This window comes from Eptesicus fuscus, chromosome 18 (genome assembly GCF_027574615.1).
Source record: "Eptesicus fuscus isolate TK198812 chromosome 18, DD_ASM_mEF_20220401, whole genome shotgun sequence".
Classification (NCBI taxonomy): Eukaryota; Metazoa; Chordata; class Mammalia; order Chiroptera; family Vespertilionidae; genus Eptesicus; species Eptesicus fuscus.
In genome coordinates, this window is record NC_072490.1 from 34,935,929 (window position 1) to 34,958,562 (window position 22,634).

General features: G+C 49.4%; 1 protein-coding gene across 1 annotated transcript in view; it reads right to left on the reverse strand.

Moving 5' to 3' along the window:
- Positions 1-2,238, reverse strand: part of TSEN2 (tRNA splicing endonuclease subunit 2) — a 39,241-nt gene extending 37,003 nt beyond the window's left edge. Inside the window, exon 1 of the mRNA XM_054729624.1 lies at positions 2,177-2,238. The gene's annotated coding sequence lies outside the window, so the exon portion shown is untranslated. The remainder of the gene's footprint in view (positions 1-2,176) is intronic.
- Positions 2,239-22,634: the final 20,396 nt, after the last annotated feature.

Here is a 22,634-nt window from a genome sequence, read left to right on the forward strand (position 1 = left end):
ATAAAAAAGTGAAAACATGTTCACACAAAAATTTGTATGTGAATGTTAACATAAAAGCCAAAAAGTGAAAACCACCCAAATATCCATCAACAGATGAATGAATCAACAAAATATAGGATAGCCATATAATGGAATATTATCTATACTAATAAAAGGGTAATATGCTAATTAGACCAGGAGACCTTCTGGACGTCCTTCCAGACAAAGCCATGGTGGCGGGGCCGAGGCAGAGGTGGTTAGGGGTGATCAGGCCAGGAGGGGAGGGCAGTTGGGGGTGATCAGGCTGGCAGGGGGGCAGTTGGGGGCGAGCAGGCCGGCAAGGGGGGGGCCAGTTGGGGGCGAGCAGGTTGGCAGGGGGGAGCAGTTGGAGGTGAGCAGGCCGGTGGGGGGGGGGGGGCAGTTGGTGGCGAGCAGGCTGGCAGGGGAGGGCCATTGGGGGCGATGAGGCCAGCAAGTGGGGGCAGTTGGGGGCAAGAAGGCCGGCGGGGGGGGGGCAGTTGGGGGCAAGAAGGCCGGCGGGGGGGGGGCAGTTGGGGGTGAGCAGGCCAGCAGTCAGAGTGGTTAGGGGTGATCAGGCAGGCAGGCAGGTGAGTGGTTAGGAGCCAGCGGTCCCTGTGGGATCTGGCCTAAACCGGCAGTCGGACATCTTCCGAGGGGTCCCAGATTGGAGAGGGTACAGGCCAGGCTGAGGGACACCCCTCCTCCCCCCTTGCACAAATTTTGTGCACCAGGCCACTAGTCAATAATAAAAGAATGAAGTACTGATACATGCTACAATGTGCATGATGAACCATGAAACCATTATGCTAAGTAAAAGAAGTCAGTCACGAAAGACCACATACCGTATGTATAAAACCATTAATATGAAATGTCCAGAATAAGCAAATCCATAGAGACACAAATTAGGTTAGCAATTGCAGGTGCTGGGGGAAGGGAGAAATGTTGGAGTGACCGCTAATAGGTATAGAGTTTATTTTGAGAGTGATGAAAATGTTTAGATTGTTGTGCTGGCTGCATAACTCTGCGAATATAATAAAAGCACTGAGTTGTACATTTTACAAAGGTGAATGTTATGGTATGTGAATGCTCTCTCAAGAAAGCTGTTATTTTAAAAATTCAACAAGACAAGATGATCTCTAGCTTCATAGTTTTGTGGAAGAATTGCCTTGTGCTGACCTTGGAAGGCAAAGAAGGGGAGAAAGGACTGAATTTGCTATTCTCAAAATCTGCAATAGGCATTTAGGAAATGTTTCTTTAGTGCCATGACAGGAGAACCGTATGATGTAAGATGTGGGAGGTGAGTAACATGAGAAGAGGTAACCATCATCGGTAGGTACAATGCTGTATGCTACACAGGCGGGTACTACTACCCTGATTTCACAGACACAGAAACCCAGGCTTACGGGGAGCGAGGCGTTGTCCCAAAGCCCCATTGTTAGGGAAGATGTGAGGTTTGTAAGGCAGGGAGACTGGCCTAGAAGAAGACCCATGTCTGAACCACCCACAGATGGACAGGAAGGACTGGGTCAGTTGTCAGGGAGTTTGGGATGCGAAGGTTGTTTGGTTTAGACTTGGAGACAGTGTAGGTTATGACAAATGAGAAGAGAAATTAACAACATTCACCTGGGTTGGCATATAATAGTGGCTCTCAAGCTTAGCTGCCCTTAGAATCACTGGCGGTAAATTAAAACTCCTAATGCTTAGGCCTTACTTGCAATTACATCAGAAATTCTTGGGGTGGGACCCTGGCGATTTCAACATGTAGCCCAAATTGCCAACCACTGCTTACAGGATGGCCTATTCAAACGCACTTAATCCCAACAGCCCCTATTCCCTATTGTACAGACAAGGAAAGGGATTCAGAAGGGCTGGATGCTCTGTACCTGTAAGAGGTTGTTAACTTTTCCTTTCCCAATCCAGGGCATCCCTGATTCCAGACGCCCGAAGTGCTAAATATATTTACTCTTCTATTAAAAGCGGGGCTTGTTCTTTATTCTTCCCTTGAGCAGATAAGCTAACACCTTTTCGGTGTTCAATCCAAACAAAACAAAAACTACATTTAATCTTCCAACTCCCTGGGCCCACCTAGCCTTATTAACAAGCCTGGCTAAAACCTCCCACCCTGCGAGGCTCCCCTTCTCCCAATTAAAGAAGCGTTTGAACTCCAACTGCTCACCTCGGGGCTAAGGGGAGGCAGGGATGAAAGGGACGCGGTAAACAATCCTGCCTCTGGGGAGCTTTCCAGTTGGAACCTAAGACTAAGACACATAAACAAACAATAACCCTTTGAAGGCTGTGGTGAGGATGAAACAGGTGATTGTGCGAAGGCGCACCGCACTGGGCTAAACATGGGGAAGTGCTAGCCAGGCGGAGGATGCAACTGCAACAAACGACGCCAAAAAGGGTGAAGGGCCCAACCAAGTCCTAACTCCATCTTAACTTACCCCTTTGCTGGTTTCCTGCAGTGCCCGCCACCCCCACCCCCACCCCCAGCAACCCCACTAGCGGCTGAGGCTCTTCCCGGGCAGAGAGGGGTCAGATGCACCTCGACACCCCCAGCCCTGGGACGTGGCGTGAACATTTCCAGAAAGAACGAAGACAGGCAAGTACGGAGCGCACGAGGGGGAGGAGAGGCGTCCATCCCGGCAGCCTAGCTCCTCCTCCCGGCCCAGTCGGGCTGTGGAACCCGGGGAAAGGCTCTGGACCCTTCTCTCTGGCCCGCGAGGCTCCCGCAGTGGCTGTCTCCGGCAGCGGGGACACCTCGCCCCGGCGCCGGGGGCTGGGCCCACCGCGCTCAGCGACCCAGCGCGCCTCCCGCCCCTAGGCCTGGCGCCTTACCTTCGTCCACCCCACGCGCTCGCCGTTACCCCGACAACGCCGGCCGGCGGGGGGGCGGACACCTCTGCCGTCAAGTAGTGCGGCCGCAAAACTGGACCAATGCGCAGCCGCAGAGCCCGTGGCGCGCCCGCCGAGGCTTCGCTGAGTGCGCATGCGTGCAGCCTGAAAGCGGGCCGTGGGGTCGGGTGGCGGGGTTCTGCGCCTACTGCTGGCCCCTCGCGAAGAGCGAAGCAGAGGCAGCGTGTCCTCTCCTGTCCTCCCCGGTGTTATGCGGGTTACTGTTCTCGTTTAATTCTCACAACAATCCCGCAGGACCCGATTTGCGGATGAGACCCGAAGTCACTTGTTCAATGGCACGCTGCTAGCAGCTAGGGGAGTCCTGGTCTAAAGACTTGCAGTCCTCGCCCCTGGGGCGATGGGACGCTGAGCCCACCGGACTTATTACCGGACCCTGCCCCTGCCCCTGCCCCTGCCCCGGTCCCAGCTTTCTCAATGCACACGTATACGCTGCCGCATGCAGGGGGTAAGGAAGCGCCCTCTTGCAGACAGCGGACCCCAAGCCGCTGTGCGCCCGGTGCAGTGTGAAGGACCACACACCAGGAGTCAGACCTGCATTTCAATCCCCCCTTCTCCCTCGCTGGCTGTCTGCAGTGAGTGACTTAGATGAGCGAAACAAAAGCGCGTTGTGAAGTGTACAAGTTTCTCCTGACCTGGCTATTTTTTATTTTATTTATTTATTTATTTGTTTGTTTATTTATTACTAGAGGCCCAGTGCATGATTGAATCATGCACGTGTAGGGTCCCCTACACGCTTTTGCTTTGGATCGAGGGGGGAGCTGGGTGCCTGTCCACTGGTGCACCAGGCCTTTCAGAAGCCTCCGGCTTGGGAGGCTTCTGAAAGGCCAGGTGCCAAGGCCTGGTGCCCGAGTGGAGAGGCACCCAGCTCCCACGCTTTTGATGGTGGGATGTGAGCTCGCTGCCCCAGAGGCCCCTTCTGTGCCGCAGCACAGCCATGGCACAGATGCTGAGTCGCCAGCAGCAGCGCGAGCTCAGCTTCCCGCTGGCCCAATCGGCTACCTGGGCCACCCCGAGTCCCGCCCCCTGCGCCTCCCGCTGGCCCAATCGTGGGCGTAGTGGAGTGATGGTAATTTACATATTACCACTTTATTAGGTAGGATATTTATTGTGGACAATATTACAGATGTCTCCCATTCCCCCCTCCTCCCCTTTACCCGGAGTTCTTCACTACCCTGTAGCCCGAGTCCATGGGCTTGACCTGGTTATTTTTAAAGGAGGCCTGGTAGGGCGTTCAATACATACCTCCCCAAATATGAATCCCAGGGTCCCCAGCGCACACACTGCACATGATGGGCAGTTGGGAAGGTCGGTAACAGGGAGGATGAGGCGAGGTGTGACTGTCTTTTGAAAATTTGGACCTTTCCCAACTTTCTTGTCTCCAGGCCTTGGAACACGCTGTGCCTCTGCCGGGAACATCCTTCCCCACTGTTTGCCGAAGTAATTCCTGGTCACCCTTTAGATCTCAGTTCAGATATCTCTTCCTCCAGGAGACTTCCTCTTGCCTCCCCAGGCTGGCTTGGGTGACGTTCCTCTGTGTTCCCTGTTTCCTGGTCTTCCTTAACTGGATTGTGAGCTCTTGTTAGCAAGACACCAGGTGCCTTAACTACTCAGCTAAGGAGTCCAGACTTTAGATAGACCAACATCAGAATAGCTTCCTGTTGGAGTGTTGCAAAAAAGAACTTCAGCAAGATTCAGAGAAGAGTGGTATTGGGATGGATTGGGCAGGGAAGAAAAGAGCTGTGGGGAGGCTGTAATACTGCGCCAGAACATGCCAATTTAGGAAATACTGGTTTTAGAATTGCAGGGTTTTAACAATGAAAGGCAACTCATAGGTTGTCCAGTTCAACTTCCTTATTTAACCGATAAGAAGAAAGGTTCAGAGGCACCGTGAGTTGCCAGAGGTCGCCAAGCAAGTGAGGGGGTTGCTGAGACTACAGCCATCCCGCAAGGCTCAGTGTGGTCTCCACACTCAGGGGCTTGGCATTCCCCCAAAGTGGAGCCCTGTCCCCGCAGAGGGTCCAGCGTAGAAGTTACTGAATAAGATGTTCTTCCCCCAAGATTTTCTCTCAAAGTGTATTTTAAGTTTTTTTTATTATGGTCTTTTCAAACATACACAAAGTACAGAGAATTATCTAATAAATCATCACTTCCACAATCCTCAGCCTTTGGTATCTTGTTTCTTTTACACTGTCCATTCACACACCTTTATCCCACTGCTGTAGCATTTTAAAGTGATCCCAGACATCATAATTTCAATCAGAATATTTCAGTATGTATCTTTAATTTTAAAATTTTATTACACACCTATATACATATATAGAGAATTATATATACATATATAATGAGAATTATAAAGGTATATATATAATTCTCATTATTCCAGTACTTCTATGGAGTCATTGTAAACACTGAATTAGTGAATACTGAAACATTCCTCCTAGGGGAAAATATAGGGATAGATTCCTGCCAGTCTCCTGCCACATTTTCATCAACCATTCAATACATAACCTTGTCTTGTGTTCCTATTTTAAAAATACTTCATTTAATATCGATTGTTGGTTCATTAATATTAAACCCATGGCCAATAGCACTATAATGCATGCCTGAAGGAAGCTCATCTAACACACACATATATATATATATATATATTCAATTTGCATCCTATCTTAATGATCACCACAGCCTTGTGGGATCGGTGTTCTCACTACTATTCTATTGCACAGTTGAGATTCCGTCCCTCACCCAAGTTCTCAGAGCTAGGAAGTCGTGGAGGCCAGACGAGGATCTAGATCCAGGGGCCATGGGGCTTGCATTTACTTTGATCCATCACGCTGGCTATGAGAGAGCAGTGCGTTGTCAAAACACAGCTTTAAACATGGAAATACAAAAATGACGCAAGTGTTGGTGGGAGGTCAGGGAAGACTGGGATGGGTTGAGGGACCCAGGAAGCTTCCCGGAAGAGATGGCCTTTGAGCTGAGCCTGGAAGGAGGGTTAGCCTAGGGAAAGGGAAGAGGCGGGGGGCAGGTGGGGTCTGGGGCACACGGCGGCTCCACGTGCCAGGCAAGTGTGGACTTTGAGGTTCCGGAGCGGGCGGGGCTGGGCCTGGCGGGGCCGGGCCGGCGGAGCTGCAGGTCGGAGCTGCAGATAAGATCCGATCGGCAGGGCGGGGCCGCGCTGGGCGCGCGCTCGAATTCCAGGCTTGGCCTTTGGACTTTACACCGTAGACAATGGGGAGCCAGCGGCGTTTCTGAGCAGGGCAGGGCGGCCCCAGTGTCACCCATTGTTTTTCCCCCAGGTGGGGCCGAGCCCTGCAATGTTTCAGCGAGGCCACTAGATGGAGATATTTTAGCAAATTTAAACCACGGGGCCGCTGCAGACCCTGCGGCGAGGGAAACAGACCCCGGGGCCGCGCAAAGCTTCCGCGCGCGTTTACTCGCAGGAGACGCAACGGGAAATGCGGGGATCGTGAAACCAAAATCCAATTAGGGGCATAATTCAGCTTGACCTTGCCGGTGGACCTCAGATACTTTGACAGCTTTGAAGGAGAAAGGGTTCAGAGTGAGCAGGAAAGGCCACACAGTTCTGACAAGTACCCTGCATGCATTATCTAGCCTTTCAGTCTCATTACAGCCCTTCAAATTGGTGCTGTCATCCCATTTTTACAGGCAAGGAAACTGAGGTGCAGAAGGGTACATTTGCTCAATTCTTTACGGAGCTGACACCAGACTAGGCAGGGGAAAGAGCTGATACCATGTGGTAAGAGGTGGGCTCGCTGGGCAAACCCCTAGCGCATTGCTTTGCTGGGCCCAGGGTCCCTTTTGCAAAGGGTTCGATCCTGCTGTGGCTGCTGGGAAAACCGGTAGCATGGATGAGGAGAGCAACTGGACTCCTACCATATTTGCACGATTCCGGGTGATTTTTAGAAATAGCCTCAATTAATTCTCTCATAATCCAGTGAGTTAGGGATTAGCACACACATTTTACAGGTAAGAAAACAGAGTTAGAGAGGGGAAATGAGTCGCCCAGGGTCACACAGGGAGTAGGCATCAGAGGGGGGTTGGATCTCAGGTATGCCTACTTCGGCCCTACGACTAACAATAAAATACATTCGACTTCTGCGTAAATTTCCAAGAGAAATGTGGATACCCAGAGATACACAAAGAGTTTTAAAATCAAAGAATGGTGGTTTGTAATTAAAAAAAAAAAAAAGGTGTGGGGGTGGGGGGGGAAGAAACAACTTAAATGACCACCCCTAACGGAATGGACATGTAAAATGTGTTATAAACGGTTCATAGAGTGGACTATCATGCAGCTTAAATTAAAAGGAATAAACCAGCTCTCTTATATACATATCAACATGGATAGATTAAAAAAAACATAATGGTGAAAAAGGTAAGACACAGAACTATATGAATCCTATGTACCATTTATGTAAATTAAAATACACACAAAACAATGTAAAATACTGAATATGTATAGGTAAGATAAACTCAAATTAACAAGAAATCTGTGGGACTTGGGTAGTAGATAAGGGGACTTATACCTTACGGTTTGTTTCTTTTTTCTTTTTTGTTGATTTGAGAGAAAGAGGGAGAGAGAGGGAGATTGACTTGCCGGTCCACTTATTTATGCCTTCATTGGTTGTTTCTTGTACGTGCTCTGACTGGGGATGGGACCCACAACCTTAGCATAGTGGGCCGATGCTCCAACCAACTGAGCTACCTGGCCAAGGCTTATGTTTTATTTCTTAAAACAAAAACAAAAAATAAACAAACCCTAGAAGCTAATATGGGAGTGGGAATATAGATGACTTAAATTACTTGTTGTACTTCTTCATCTGTTTTAATTTTTGCACAAGATAATGTGTGCAAACCAATAAATACAAAGACAGGAAAGTACAAAAATCCAAATAACTTTTTGACTTGGAGATGGGGTTTGCCAGTACTCTTGGACGGCATGAGAGGAACACAGATTTTAGCACTGGGGAGCACAGGCCTAGACTCTGTTGTTAAGGGAAGGCGGCCGATGGGATCCAACTCCTGGCATCCCACAAAAGGTCCCACCCCCTGTGACTGCCCTCCCCACCGGGGAGAGACCGTGGGAACCCCACCAGGAAGACAGACAGGACCAGGAGCGGTTACAGGGGCCTGGGGAAGATACACTCCTCTGTGGGGGCAACATGGCTGGGTGTGGCCACAGCCTCTGCTTCTCTTCCTCCCTCCCTTTCCTTTCATCATTTTCTCTGAGCTCACGGTCACATCAGAACAGGTAGTGTGCCCTGGAGTGGCCACACCTACTTTCCAGCACCAGGTGCTCCGACTGGAAACGAAGGACAATTCCCACTTTGCCCATCTATCTCCTCTGGCTGAGGTGACAAGCATGTACAGTCATGAGGGCTAATGTTCTTTGCAAACTGTCAATCACCACAGAGAAACAGAGAGAAAGAGAGCCTTACTGCTTCTCCTCTTCCTTCACAGGGGTCACACTACACCAGGAATAGGGGATGCATAGAGAGTCTCGTGCTTGCCTTGCATGGGCTCGTTTTCCCACTCATTCATTGCTCACGACAGCTCTTTTAGTAAGTACACTGATTCTTCCCATTCTGAAGGTGAGGAAAGTGAGTCAGGAAGGTAAGTAATTTACCCAAGATTACCCACCTAAGACGTGATAGAGGTAGGATTTAAAACCAGGTCTGCTTAGCTATAGGGCCTCTGTGTTGCATTAATATACCGTAGTATATTTTATGATCTCATATCTTATCCTAAAAAGGAGGTTCAGAGAACATTCTCTCTCTCTCTCTCTCTCTCTCTCTCTCTCTCTTTCATAAAAATCTTCTTTGCTTGGAGTTGCTTTTGTCTTGTGTGTGACCCCCACAGGTCCCCAACACTGAGCTCAAGATCACAAACCCTGGGTGTCTGAATAAATCTTTGGTTTGCTCACTAGAGAGAGGGGAGAATAGGCCAACATGACCCAAACCTGGCTTTCCTGCTTGCCTGGGTACATCCACCTCAGATGTCAAAAGGTCTGAATTCCAGGCAAACCAGGAATAATGCCCCAGTCATCAAATTTGAAACCAAAATTCAGCAAAGACATGTATTTGCTGCCAGAAAGCAAATAGCTTTTTCTTTACTTTCTCATTTTTTTTCGCCCAAACAAAACATCCTCTTATGAAATATGTCCAATTTGCAATATTTACTTTCCCTTTATTTAATAACAGGAAAGGGTTTGCTGGACTTTTGTTGATTTTTGCATTTCTTATTAAAATTCTTAAGGGGGTTTTGGGGGAACTTAATCAGCAAAAAAAGGAGGAGGAAAAAAAATCTCATCTGCATTCCACAGGCCTTATTAATGGAGGAAACTTGCTGTTTGTTTAAGAGCATTTTCTGATGGGAGAGGCCATCATCACGTGTTCCAGAGCCTTCCTCTGACTCTTTCTCTTGACTGTGCTTCCTTCTCCGCTGTCTCCAGAGCTCTGAATTCCTTGTTTTAAGCTTTCTGCTCAAGATGGAGCTGGGGGTGTATGCTACACTGCCGGGCTGTGAGGAAAGCTAACATTATGAACTATCCCAGCACAGTTTTTTGCACCCGTGATCTCACTTCACCTCTGATTAGCCCTCCTGGCAACCCTCATTTGGCAGATGAGGACAATGAGGCTTGGGATTAAAAGGAAAGGATTCCTAGTGTTTGTGGAGTCCTAGATCCAACTGAGTCCTCATCACAACTCTCCGCAGACCATCTCCGATTTGTAAGACTCAGAAAGGTGAAGTGACCTGCCAAAGGTCACACAGCTGGAGGGTTGCAGAGCTGGGATTTGAGCTCTGCTTCTCACACTTCATCACACCACCTCTTTGGGCCAAGAGTGGCACAATGATTCTTGCAATGAAATACACCTCCCCCTTCCCCCCCCCCCCGCCCCGCCTAACCCCCTGCAATTTAAAACCTCTCCCCCTAAGAGGTCTTGGCCTTCCCTTCCTTGGTTCCAGAACTAGACCGCAAATAACTTCAAGGACTTTGTTTTATATTTTCATGCTACCAGAAATATTTACATACCTTATATCATTATTGTGCTTATTTCTAGAATAGTGCCTGTACAGAGTAAGTCTTAATAAATAGCATCAGAGATTGTCATGTCCCAGGGCTCTCCTTCTACAGAGAAGGGAACCGAGGTCTAGAGAGAATAAAAATTTGCCAAGGCCCCAGAGTCCAGATCTCTGGTCCTCTCTGCATGGTGCTTCCCCATGAGCAAGTCTATAACAGCGACCTTGTTGTTCATCCAGTCCCTACTGCACGTGGCACCATTCTGGATGGAGATTAGGACACCCGGATAAATCAAACATGATACTTGAGGTCGGTGTTCTCAGGGGCCAGCAGGGGATGATACTTGGAAAAGTTACACCTTTTCTTCCTCATAAAAATGCTACAATTAAGGGTTTCCTCTGGTCCAGGAAAGACTGGAGGGAGGAGTGGACATTTGAGCTGGGTCTTAAAGAATGAGGAGGAATGGGCCAAGTCAGAGAGGGCAACCCAGGCAGAAGGCCCTGCCTGAGCAGAGACCTGGAGGTGTGAACACACACGGCACATTCAGGAACATCCAACAGTCTTCTGGGGGAAGAGAAGCAAGCCTGGAAAGGAAAGTTGTTTATTGTGAAGGGCCTTGAATGCTGGCTGTCCCTAGGAACTTGAATTTTATCCCATGGGTGGTGGGGACAGGGGAGGGTTAAAGGAGGGGAGTGACTTGGTCAGATATGGTTTAGGAAGGTCACTCTGGAGGCCTGGAGTAAAGAGGACCAAGGGCCGAGGGCCACCAGGGAAGGGGCAGCTGCATGTTCCAGGCCAGAGATACCCAGCCCTTGCCCACCTAAAATCCTCTTTCTCCTCTCGTCCTTGAATGAAATCTTTCCTGTCCTTCCTGCTCCAGGCACTCTCCCAGACCGCACACCTACCCAGAGCTATTTTTAGATTTTTATTTATTATTTATTTTTCATTTTGGTTCTCTGATTGATTTTTTTCAACACTGTCTTCTAATTCACTGATTCAGTCCTCCACTTCCCCTAATCTGCTGTGTATTCCTTCCAACGTGTTCTTTATTTGTGTTATGTCATTCTTTATTTCTGTTTTCATAGTTAAGTTACTATATCTTTTCTTATGCTGTTGAGCATCTTTAACATCATTATTCTGAACTCTATATCAGATAAATTTCTGATTTCCATTTCATTTCTCTCTTCTTCTGCAGAATTCTCTCATTCTTTCATTTGGGGGTTGTTTCTTTGTCTCCTCATTTTGGCTGCCCGTTTGGGTTTGTGACTATGTATTAGGTAGCTCTGCTATGCCTCTCAATCTCTAGTGCAGGACAGTGTTAAATCCCAGAGCTATTCTTACTGGTTCCTCTAGTTCTTATTCTTTGCACTATGTAATCCAAACCTTCCTCTCCACTCTCAAAGTCCTCATGGCGATGCATCTTAACCTCGTGGAGGTCAGAGACCCCTGGGAGAGGCTAAGGTAAGGCTTGAAAACTGCACAAGTCGGTGAACATTCCAAATGTCGGATGTGTTGTGGAGACCCCCTAGAGCTGTTTTCACTTATGGAATGGGGCAATTCCAGGAGAGTGAGGGAGGCAGACACCCCACAAGATGTCATCTACACTCCGTAAATCCTTCCAAAATGGGAAGGCAGTCCAAGGAGGCAAAGGAGCGAGGAATAAAGACTGCCTTGAACGATTAAGCATACAAACCAGGAGGGAATCCTAAGTGAATGTAGTAATGCTTCTAAAAAGGAACGTGTCCATCTGAGGAAGAGTTGGGTAGTCAGGGAGGCAGAGAAAAGAGAAAGAGGGAGGACGCGCTGGCCAAGGATATCATGATCCCAGCGGTAGGTCTAGCTTGTGCTGATGCCGTTAACCCTGGAATCCCATAACCAACCCCTCCCTTTTCTTCATTCTGTGCTAACCAAGCACCGTTCTGATTAGAAGTTGGCTTCCCCTGGGGTGTGCCTATAGGGAGCTGGTGTGTTGGCTGGAGGACACGTGTATCCGGTCCCTTTGGCAGTTACATTTCTCGTTGTAAATTAGTAAATTGGGAACAGACAATTCGCAGAAGCAATACAAATGACTAATAAGCACATGAAAAAAAAATGTTCACTCTCACCAGTAGTCTAAGAAACGTAAATTCAAACCAAAACCGAGATTGTTTTCTAACCATTAAATTAGAAAGGATTTCTTTTTTTAAGTTAGTACATATTGCTGGGAAACGGGTGATGCAAGGGGCACTTTCATGTGGAAACAGAACGCTACCTTCTGGGCTGGGCACCTCGTGGCCCCGTTGTGCCTGTTCTTTAAACTCATGAGTAGATCCACACAGTCTCCCCTGCCTGGAAAGAATGGCTGGAGAGGTCTCTCTATAAACCTATTCACCAAATGTTTCAGGAGCACTTAGTATGTGCGAGGCTTGTGAGACGCCATTCGGGGTAGGGGCCACATATCCCACATCACAATGGCGTCAGACTGAGAGGGAGACTAGAGGCTAGTAGTTCTTGGTGAGCTAGAAAAGGAGGAGATGGCAGGGAAGGTGAGGGGGAGAAGAATCTGGCAAACTCCGTTTCTCCCTCCCCACAATCCAAGTCTCCCTTTAGTTCCATGCCAAACGGAGGCTCTTGGTGGAAGATGAGGAATTTCCTCGAGTCGAGGTCTCCAAACTGTGTACAGTCCTAGAGCGTCCCATTGAATTGGTCTGGGATGGGTATAGTCAAAGAATTTTGTTGTTGTTGTTGATCCTCACCCGATGATATTTTTCCATTGATTTTTAGAGAGAGTGGGGGGGCGGGGTGGGGGGCGGGGAGAGACACAGAGAGAGAAACATCGATGTGAGAGATACACATCGATTGATTGCCTCTCACACATGCCCCGACCAGGGCTGGAGATCGAGCCTGTAACCAGGTACGTGCCCTTGATCAGAAGTGAACCTGGGACGACGCTCTATCCATTGAGCCAAACCGGGTAGGGCTAGCCAAAGTATTTTTAAAAAGTATCCTAGGCATTTCAAACATGCAGCCTGGGTTGAGAACCACTGAGAACATAAGGAACTCACACAGGGCATGGTTAAGAGCACAAGCTTTAGCACCACCAGACCTGGTTCAAGAGCTGGTCACCTATTGCCTGGGCCACCACTTCCCGTCTTTGAGCTCTGGTCCTCATCTCTGTAAAACAGAGACCACATATCTGCCACGTGTGTTGGCGAGGGCAAATGAGGCAATGCATGGAAAGTGCTTGCCAGTATTCGATGAAACTCATGGGTATGATTGTTGTTGATCAGCCAGACACCATCCTAGGTGACGTCCAGGAGGAATAAGGGATAGACTCCCAAGATTTCTGAAAACTGCACAGGAGGAAAACTCCCAACTGAAACAGCTCTGACTGTTGACTTGATTTTTTTTTCTGTGAATTGGGAGGTGATCCCCAGGGCTTTACTTGAGCTGCAGAATTCTTGTCCCAGCTGACTTGGCAGATGGGGAAACAATGTGTGATTCTAGCCCAAGAAGCATCATGTAGGAAGAGATGGAGCTTAGCAGCATCAGGACTGAGCTGATATTTCAAAGTCAAGATTTACTGGCCTCATTTCCGTAAAGACAGCGATTTAGAACACGGATCCTCAGACCTAAGTATGCCAGATCCCATCGCTACTAGCTGTGTCCCTTGGGCGAGTGACTTCACCTCTCTGCGCCTCAGTTTTGTTGTCTCTACCATGGGAATAATATTGGTTCCTGCCCAACTGGCTTTGGGGGAGGGTTAAACGGGTTAATGCCGGTAAAGCTCTGAGCCCGGGATCTGGCTTACGTTAAGGCCTCCGTGAATGGCCGCCATATGGGCCTCTCCCCAGCCAGGAACGGCCCTTCCCACAATAGTTTGATTGCCTTGTGGCATTTTACTCCCCCATCTCCTCCCCACAACCGGGGCTTGGGGGTGTAATTGCTTATGTGTGTGTCTTATCCAGGGCCTGGCCTGATCCTTCCATTCCTTCAGTTCCATGGTTCACTGTTATATTCAGCCACTGCTCAGGGAATGAGTGTGGAACTGAACTGACCCCCCTCTTCCTGCCCAGATAAGGAAACCGAGGCTCACAGAGGGGTGATGACAGGGTAGCTGAGGTCATGCCCTGGGCGCAGTGTCATGAGGCCACTGGCTGAGAAAGGAATCTCAAAGGGGGCCCACATCTGGGTAGAGGGACTGGGGCCTTTTGGGGCCTTGAACTTCAATGGGGGGTACGGAGAAAGAGGCGGCTGTAGACACTCCCTGGGGACTCCCACCAGAGGGGCGAGACTTTGCAGGTGGCTGGAGGACCAGGGTGAGCCAGGGGAAGGGGAGGTGGTGAGAGAGTAAAATTCACCCTATTACCGGTAGCATGACTCATCTATGCCAACAGGCTGGTGAGACATAGAGAAACTCTGGGTACAGGAAGATCAGATGGGATAACGCCTTTGAAAGTTCTTTGAAAATGATAAATTCAATGGGGGATGGGGACATATGTAATAATGTCAACAATTAAAAATATTTTTTTTAAAATGTGAGAAAAAGAAAATGATAAATCAACCTAAGAGCAGGGGCTGTGACTTCAAATGGACCTGGATTCAAAGTCCACTTCTGGAACTTTCCTGTGACCTTGGGCAAGTGGCTTAACCTCTTGGAGCTTCAGTTTCTCCTTTGAAAGAAGGGGGAGGTAAAAGAAACTGTCCCCGTGGGTTGCTCTAAGGATTAAATACCACAATGTAGATGATGTGGGTGGCCCAGAGCCTGGCACGTAGCCACCCATGAGAGCCACAGCGATGGTGAGGAAGGAGTTCAGAAGAAGGAAGTTCTTTCTCACGGCGCCTTCCTATCCGATCCGTACCCATCCTTCAGCCTGGCCCCATTCCCCACACAGAGGCCTCTCCCTTCACACACTTTCAGCATCTTATCTAAGCCGTTCCCACAGTACTTATCAGATGAGGCCTGGCACCCACTGCTATTTAATGAGCATGCCTTATCGCCCTCCGTGGCCTGGGTCTTACTCATCTGTGCCCACTGCGCCCTTGACCCTTTCCAGAGAGATGTCAGCGAACGCTTGTGGACTGGCCAGAAGGCAGAAACAGCAGCTGGGTGGTTGCTGTCTTGGTCTTGATACCAGAAAAGAGTATGTCATTTGCACTGATGAAGGGCAGAGGAGAAAAGAATTTGTATATAGATTGAAAAACAATCTATAGACTTCTTTCGATTGGTACAATTTAATTCATATTTTTTATGAATGCAGTCCCCTGGTGTGTTTTTTTTTTGCTTTTAGGTTGTGATATAAAGTAAATGAATGAGAACTTCCCACATAACCCACAGGACAGTAAGTCCACCCAGAATGTTTGTTAAAGAGCCAGGCAGGGAAAGTTAACAGAGAGCACTAAAGCTAGCCATCAGCAAAGGCCAAAACAGATAAAAAGTATTACTCCCAAAGATTCGAGAATTCAAGAGCTCTCACTTATATGCCCTGAGTGACATGACCCCTCCTAAGCCACAGTCTGGTCACCTCTAAAATGGAGGAAGCAGAGCTAACCCTTGAGGGGTCTGATGAAAATGTGTGCAGAGCCACACAGTGATGCCAGCTATTCTCACCGTTACTACTTGGCAATGATGCAAACTTAATGATGTTTGAAATGAGTCGTGCCTAAGAACATGACCTGTAGCTATGCCTAAGGGTGAACCCAGCCCAGTATCTCTTACGTGGATAAACCTTTCAAAATCAAGAGTTTGGGAAGTAGAGGAGAAGACACAGAGGAGGGGTGGTTGTTGGGCAGGGTGAGATCTCAGGGAAGCTAAAGCTTGGCTGCCGGGGTTTTCTTCAATAAGAAGGTTCAGGAACTACTCTGAACAGGCAACTAACCCTATGCTTCGCCCGCTATTAATGACCCTGAAAAACAACCAACCAAGGAATAAAACCACCCATCTTCTCAATATTCACTGGGCTGCGAAGACTTTCCTTTCTTCCTTTCCTCCTTCCTTCCCTCCTTCCCTCCCACCCTCTCTCTCAATGCGAAGCCCCTTTTCTGCCTGGTAATTTCCCAAGTTGAGCCCAAGGGTGTTTCTCTCTCCTTCTCACCCGTCACAGGGTCAATGCCCAGCTCCTCTGCTTCTGACCTGCAGCCAGTGTGACTGGCCTGAGACCACAGGCTGAAGTGTCCAGTTCTGGCTGCCTCCCCCTCGGGCAAGCCCTGGGTCCTCCCGCCCTCTGCTGCCTCCTGGTTCAGGTGCAGTAGGAGCAGGTGACACTTCAGGCCCCGTGGCTCTGCCACTGTGACCCACCTGTGGCTCTGGAGCCTGACTGACTGGAGTTCCGACCCCTGCTCCACCACTTATAGCCGGGTGGCCTTGAAGAAGGTATACACCTACCACCGGGTACACGAGGTGATACAGGAATGTCCTCTTTGGGGGATTGAGATGCTACCGCCTAAGGTGGATGCACACGGTAAGCACTCCATAAATGCCCTATGATTACTCTTACGCAAAAGAGGGAGCAATAACACATGAGACCAGCCTCACACTGACGTGGGGCCCCATCCAGGGCCCACTCTCTGCCAATTCAGAAACGTGGCAGCCCTACCTGCCAGCGTTGTGGCATCCCATGCTATAACGCTTGTGAAAGCAGCTTCTAAAGAAGTTCATCCCAGGCCAGGTCTGTGTGCCCCCACCCCCTCGGCTTTCAGGGGTCCCCCGCCTTGCTGCAAGGGTGAACACGTCAAGCCGTGCAGGTTGTGTAAATGAGCACGTGCCCAGCCTACAGGCACAGGGACTAAATAATGTTTTCAAATGCTGCCAAGCCAAACAGGATTCCACAACCCAACTCAGTCTAATTATGAGACTCCTTGTGCTGTGCTGCTTGCACTGGGCTTGAGCCATGGTCCTCACCACCACATGTATGTGTGTGCGCGTAACAGCTTCACTGAGATGTAACTCACATACCACACAGCTCACCCTTTTAAAGTGCACAACGGAGTGTTTTTAAATGTATTCACAGATTTGTGCAGCCATCATCACCGCAATAAATTTCAGCACATTTTCAGCACCCCAAAAAGTCACTCCCTCCCCATTAGCTACTCCTCCTTCTCCTCCCGCTCCAGCCCCTGGCAACCCCCTCACTTACTTTCCGTCTTTATAGATTTGCTTATTCTGGACATTTCACTTACACGAAACCTTACAATATGTGGTCTTTTGTCACGCCCTTCTTTCATTTTGCATAATGTTCTCAAGGTTCATTCCCAAGTTATAGCATCCATCAATGTTTCATTCCTTTTTTGATGGCCAAATAGTATTGCAGTGTATGGACAGACTACATTCTGGCTGTTCCCAGTTTTTGGCTGCTCTGCACATTTATGTACAAGTCTTTGTGTAGATACACATTTTCATTTCACTTTTAAAAGTACCTGGGAAGGGGTGGCTGGGCCATATGGTAAAGAGTGTAGTTAGATTTATAACAAACTGCCAAAGCGTTCGCTCAAGTGTGTATGGCACCGTACTGCATCCCCATCAGAAGTGTCTGAGCGATCGTTTCTCGACATTCTCACCAGCACTTGCTATGGCCAGTCTTCTCAGTTCCCGTTGTTCTGATGGGGGAATAGAGGTGTCCAGGAGTTTTAATGTGCATTTCCTTGTCCTCATTCTGAACCACTATGGTCAGTTGGCTGGCTCTGCATGGGACAGAGGACGAGGAAGGGACAGCAGCAGCCCTTGAGGGTCAGTTACTGCACTGATCTCTGCTTACCCCTCCAGGTAACAGAAAAGAGTAGATGTCAGTAGTGGAAAGTCTGCAAAATCAGACCAAGAAAAGAAAGAGTATTTGTGTGTGTGTGTGGGGGGGGGTGGTGGGGGTGGGGGGGGCAGGGGAAGAGTAGAGAGCTGACGTAGCAGTTTGCAGGTTGGCTGCCTTTGTTTTTTCAGCACATTGGAATCTCCTCTTTGATTTCCTTTAATTAGCCTTCCCCACTGATGGCGACAGGTCAAGATTTCTAGGAAGTGCTCCAGACGATCCTGCCTGACAGACGTACATCCCAAGTTTCACTCATTCCTTAGGGTTGAAATGCATCCTATTTCCCATCCTTGGAGCTGACCTAGAGGCTGGCAAGACAGTTGTACTTCTTCTGGAGCTTTGCCTTTTCATCCCCTGCTTTACCTCTAATAAGGCAGACGTGTGTTATTTACAAAACATCTCCGTCACCCAGAAAATATCTCCCTGGGAAGAATGAAAGCGTTACACCTTCATACCGTTTAAACATGCAGGCATGCGTCAGCTGCCCTTCGTGCACCAGAACTGCAGACCCATTTACAGTCTATTTGGTAGAAAAATAAGCTACTAAAGCTTCAAGGTGAAGTTGGATCCCTTGAAGGACACTTGGTTGTAAATCTGGACACCATCAGAGATTCCTTAAACAGAAGCAACTCACACAGTCCTAACCTATTAAGCTCAGGGTCCCAAGTAGGAGACAGATCCTACCTAATAATAGACAAATATGCAAATTGACCGTACCTTCGCTATGCCCGCGATTGGCCAGGAGGCATGGGGGGCAGGACTCGGGGTGGCCGGGGTGGCCGATTGGGCCGGCGGGATGCTGAGCTCGTGTCGCCAGCAGCGGCTCGAGCTCAGCGTCTGCGCCATGGCTGTGCTGCAGCACAGAAGGGGCCTCTGGGGCAGCAAGCTCACGTCCCACGGCGGACCATCAAAAGCGGGGGAGCTGGGTGCCTGTCCGCTCAGGCACCAGGCCTTTCAGAAGCCTCCGCCGCGCCAGAAGGAACAGAAGGAACAACCTACCAGACCCTAGTCAGTCCACAGACCGACGCTCTATCCACTGAGCCAAACCGGTTTTGGCTGTATATACATTTTCTTACTTTAATTCTCAGAACTGCTCCCATTTTGCAGATGTGGAAACTGAAGCTCCAAACAAGTAGATTATATGTAGTAAGAGGCGGGATTATATGGGAGCCAGCGGACAGGCACCCAGCTCCCCTGCGATCGAAAGCGAAAGCATGTAGGGGACCCTACACGTGCATGATTCAATCATGCACTGGGCCTCTAGTAGCTCTATAAAGAAGTAAATGGTAGGAGGGCATAAGAGCTGTTCTGACAGAGAGGTGAAAGGGCACTGAAGAAGCACAGAGGAGAGAGCAACTGTTTGGAGAATGGTTTAGAAAAGGGGACACTGAAGTTGGGCTTTGAAGAACGAATAGAAGTTTGTTGGAAGATAACAGAAGGAACAACCTACCAGTCAGAAGAGCATGCATTTAGGCACTAAGATGGAAACCACGGCAGGTTCAGGAAACTGCGGATCTCTGAGTGATTCTGGAATGTAGGGCAGGTGAGAGAAATGGTGAGGGGGAAGCTGGTGAACTCAGACTCCAAAGAACCTTGACGACTGAGATAAGGAGTGTGACCTGGTCTGAGTATATTCTTGAGAGAGACCCTAGTCACACCTGGGGAATGAATGGATGGACAGAGCAAGGCTGGGCGTGGTTTCATGAGGACCTCAGTCAGTGCTAGGCATGGCCCGGGGACGTGTGATGTGCCAGCTCCCTGCCAGGTACCTGGGACTGGGAGTCAGCTGACAGCGCTCTCAGGGGAAGCTACAGTCTGCTGAGGCCTGAAGGAGGGGTGCCTTTTGCACCACCAATGACCCTTTCCCAGTGGCCACCCAGCTCAATCTTTACAACTAGAAAGGGGATGCTGACCCTGCTCCTCTCTCAGCCCAGTCTTGGGACAGCATTCTAATTCCAAGATGGAAAAATGGCCGGGGCCAGGGCTCAGCTGGAACTGCGACAATGCAAACACTGCAGGCACCATCTCCTTGGTATCCGAACCCCTCACAACCCAGTGTCGTGAGCCTGGCTTACAATCCAGCTCCTCTAACAGGCACATCAGATGGGGGAAGGCAGGCAGCCAGGGCTAGTTATACCCCTTGCTTTTCCAGAGGAGGAAATCGAAGTACAGAGAGGGGCGAGGGGTGCCAAAGCTCCCAGGAATAAGAAAGAGTAGAGTCACTTTTGGGGGCTGCTTCTCAGAGAAGGTCAGGAAGATGGATACTGTGCTATATGCTGTATATACATTTTCTTTTTTTAAAAAATATATTTTATTGATTTTTTTTTACAGAGAGGAAGGAAGAGGGATAGAGAGCTAGAAACATCGATGAGAGAGAAACACCGACCAGATGCCTCCTGCACACCCCCTACCGGGGATGTACCCGCAACCAGTGTACATGCCCTTGACCGGAATCGAACCTGGGACCCCTCAGTCCACAGACCGACGCTCTATCCACTGAGCCAAACCGGTTTTGGCTGTATATACATTTTCTTACTTTAATTCTCAGAACTGCTCCCATTTTGCAGATGTGGAAACTGAGGCTCCAAACAAGTAGATTATATGTAGTAAGAGGCCTGTCCATCTGATGCCTGGCAGATGCTCCAAGCTGCCTTCCCAAGTCTGAATAGAGTTTTGGAGCAAAATCTTTTTCTACAAGCCTGCTTTGCTAAGCAAGGAATGATGGAGACACAGGCCTCTGGAGACGGCAATACTTTCCACACTGACATGGCAGCTGACTTGCAAAATAACCATGGTATTAAGAGGGGTTTTTGCAACAGAGCTCTTGTGACAAGGCAAAGAGGCCATAGTGCTTTGGGACTCGTGTTTTTTAAAAAATGACAATTTTTGCTCCTTTTGACAAATAACTTCAGATCCTGGGCAAGCGTCAGAGCAGCCAGGGCACACTGCCCTCCCCCCCCCCCCCCCCCCCCCCCAGCAGCACCCACTTCCTCTGGGGCCCAGGAGCAAGCTGCCTGGCTGCTATCTCCAGGCCACTGCTCCCCGAGCCGCCCCAGGTACCCGGAGTTTGTTTTATGGATGGGTCTGTCGTGAGTCAATATGATAATGTTTCCTGTGAGAACTTTATTTCCCTGCATTGTTTGCAAAGTCTGTGTGTGTGTGTGTCTGAGCACGTACTCCTAATCGCTGTGCCCTGGTTACAGGACACCCCTGGGGGTGGGAGTAGAGGCCCAGGGGGACCAGACATAGGTTGTTACCGTCCCCTCTGGTGGCAGGGAGAGGTGGAGTGAGTGACTCACATGGGTAGGTCTCGCCTCCAGCCTGTAGTGGGCTGGCTCTCCTGCGGAGAGTCACTTAAACCAGTCATCTCCGGCTGGGACAGACTCACCGTGGGCCCAGGCCACACCAGCTGCACCCACCCTAAAGGGCTGCACCTGTCCCTGGCCCTCCGGGGCCGTGTGGAACATTGCTGAGTAGTCTCTTTAGGGCAGGAGATGAGCCTGTCTTTCAGACCCTGGATTTGCAGATGGGAAAACCCAGAGAGGCTACAGGACCTGTCTAAGCTAAAGCAACCAGTGGGGAGGCACCTGGTACAGCAAGAAAGCAGGGCCTTTGGGTTCAAGTGCTGACTTTGTCACTGGGCAGGTTACTTTCTCAGTCTCAGTTGCCTCAACTGCTCAATGGGGTTAATCATACCTCGCTGCCAAGCATTAAACAAGAAAATGGACCTATAACACGTGCCACAGGGGAGTTTGGACGGTGTTCTTTCTTTCCCCTGAAATACACATTGGAGCTGGGACTGGAGGCAATTGCCACATGGCAAGTGACTCGGGATTCAGCCCGGTAGGACCTCAGACCACTGGCACACCTTACTCAGAATGGTTCTCCTTGGACCATTTAATCAAAAAGCCTCCTGAAGTTTCCAAAACAGAAAGGAAATGGCCCTGGTGCTAAGAGATGGCTATCAGTATTAGTCAGTAGTTTAGCCAAGAGTTTTAAAAGAAGAAAGTAAGTTGCCCCAGTTTTTCTTAGCTTCTTAGCCCCTTGCTCAATTCTTTCTCCGCCCCCTGCCTCCTGCCCCTTGTGGCACCTGAGACGGTCCTCACATTCTGAGCTTACCTGCCTTGGTGACATCTCCCTTAATTCTTTCTTTTCTTAAGATATATATATATATATATATATATATATATATATATATATATATATCTCCTACCTAATAATAGAGTAATATGCAAATTGACCGTACCTTCGCTATGCCCACGATTGGCCAGGAGGCGCGGGGGAGCGGGACTCGGGGTGGCCAGGGTGGCTGATTGGGTCGCCAGCAGCGGCGTGAGCTCAGCGTCTGCGCCATGGCTGTGCTGTGGCACAGAAGGGGCCTCTGGAGCAGCGAGCCCACATCCCGCCGCCGACCATCAAAAGCAGGGAGCTGGGTGTCCGCTCCGGCACCAGCGGACAGACACCCAGCTCCCCGCCGCTCTGATCAAAAGTGAAAGCGGTGTCTGTCCTCTGGTGCACCAGGCCTTTCAAAAGCCTCCGGCGGAGGCTTTTGGCTTGGTGCCGAAGCGGACAGACACCCAGCGCCCCCGCGATTGAAAATGGGGAGCTGTGTGTCTGCTCTGGCACCAGCGGACCCCCTGCCATCAAAAGCGGGGAGCAGGATGCCAGCAGTGTCCGCGGAGCGTGCTAGGCTTTGTGGGGCAGTGGATATGGCTTGGATGGCAGGTTAGGCCTAGGGGAACCTACACGTGCATGATTTAATCGTGCACTGGGTCTCTAGTATATATATATGTATATATATTGATTTCAGAGAGGAAGGGAGAGGGAGAGAGAGATAGAAACATCAATGATGAGAGAGAATCATTGATCAGCGGCCTCCTGCAAGCCCCCTACTGGGGGTC